The sequence below is a fragment of the Coenobita brevimanus genome, chromosome 95 (genome assembly GCF_032717465.1).
Source record: "Coenobita brevimanus isolate Jiangsu-jjx chromosome 95, ASM3271746v2, whole genome shotgun sequence".
Classification (NCBI taxonomy): Eukaryota; Metazoa; Arthropoda; class Malacostraca; order Decapoda; family Coenobitidae; genus Coenobita; species Coenobita brevimanus.
The window spans coordinates 4,108,771-4,110,623 of NC_137048.1; the positions used below are offsets into that span (position 1 = coordinate 4,108,771).

General features: G+C 46.1%; 1 non-coding gene across 1 annotated transcript; it reads left to right on the top strand.

The window, feature by feature from the left end:
* The first annotated feature begins 1,216 nt into the window (after nt 1-1,216).
* TRNAG-CCC (transfer RNA glycine (anticodon CCC)) lies at nt 1,217-1,290 on the top strand. The gene has a single exon. It is a non-coding gene; the product is annotated as a tRNA-Gly (tRNA).
* The last annotated feature ends 563 nt before the right edge of the window (nt 1,291-1,853 follow it).

Consider the following 1,853-nt stretch of genomic DNA (forward strand, 5'->3'; position numbering starts at 1 on the left):
AGGGATGCAAACAGGTAAGCCACAGGACCAGTGAAATGAATTTAAAATACATGCTGGACTACAAGTCAGAGTGGAAAAGGGATTTAATAATCTCACCTTTCGGTGACATCGTCCTTATTATCTATGAACCAAACAACACCGAGTTCATACCCATTTGTTACTGTCTCACCTTGTAGCTGTAGGAACTCCTGTTTGGCTATAGCAGCTCCTATGACACAAATCTGTATCGTTATTCATCCGCGACGCCAATCAGTAAATACTGCTGTTAGGAAGAAAACACTGTGGTATTCAGAGAGCATGAAACATCACCCACGCATACGTACTGTCACTGTAAAGGTCCCATTTTCTTCATAGGACTTTAGAAATTTAGTCCATATTACAACCTGTCAAGGAAAGTTGCACCTGTTATCATCGAGTGAGTGGACTTTACAGCCAGCAACGCACATCTTGGCCTGACTCTATCAAACTCAGTCATTACACAGTCCATCAGACCGCCTTTCAAGCAATGGAACAAAAACGAGTGTCGTGATGCTCCCATTATCTTTTCCAAACTAGGCTAGGCACTGCTGCTGGTTAGAAGATTGTTGAATTGTCAGATTCTTTAATATTTTACTCATTAAAAGTAATCGGAACTCATAGTGATTGATTTTACTAAATTACAGTTGATTTGTATTGTAATACAAGGTACATATCTAAGTTGTAACTCAGTTGTAAACAAGGTTAAGTGCACAGGGAGGTGTCCATTATGTTTCCACGGACCAACTCTCCTGCTACCTGTCTCCTGCATAGCTGCCCTTATTGCCACGGCTGTGTTGTATCGAAGACGCCTCGATAGTCTGGTCCGTGAATGACACAGAGCAGACTATCGATGCGCCTCACCTGTCACTTACAGAATGGAGACATCAAGAACCACAACGCCATCCTACACAACTCCGACCTGGCACGACGAGACCTGGATGAGAACACCAAGGTAATCGACGGAGAGAAAGATCCTCGTCGTCTCTTGTTTCTAGAGGCAATCTACATTATCACAAAACCTACAATAAACACACAAGTCGAAGATTTTCAAATCCTACCTTCCTCAAATCGCCTCACGAGCTTAGCCAACGAAGTAGGCAATGAGCAATCAGCTTAACTGATCACCTCCGCTCACCTATCACCACCTGATTCACCTGGATCGTATATAAGCAGCCACCCACAACAGAACTACCAGAGGGGTGGACGATGGTGTAACGGTAGCACACTCGCCTCCCAAGCGAGAGTTCCCGGGTTCGATTCCCGGGTCGACCACGAGACCTTTAGGCAAGGTCTCCTTTGCCCTAGCCTGTTCGTACCTAGAACTAAAAATAGGTACCCGGATGTAAAATCGACGGTTGCATGTCGTATTCCGGGGGAATATTTGGGAACTTACTTTCCTTGTCTGTTCACCATTCTTGTATGTTTGTGTTGTCCCCTTCCCAATGCAACTGCCCAAATAACTGCCCACGCATGTTGGGTTAAGCTCCGACGCCTATTCCATCAACTAAAATTCACTTCCTCACCAACTGATTCTTCCCCTGCAACTCTCCTTCCTTCTGACTTGGTGGTAGTAACCCCAACATTTGTTGGAGCTTACTTTCCTTGTCTGTTCACCACCAGAACCAACAGAGAGAGGGAGGAGGAGGACGGAGTCGACGATCAGCAACGATGGACGCCACGTCTCCTGCTACTGCCTGCGACATACTGAGTGGGGGCAGATAGCTGACCAATCTCCGGCGGCCCAGAAGATCAGGGGAACCGAGCTTCGTTTAACGTCAGGGCGAGGTATGGCTTTATCAAGCGCCAGGATACTGGTGTTGATGTTATTGTGCACA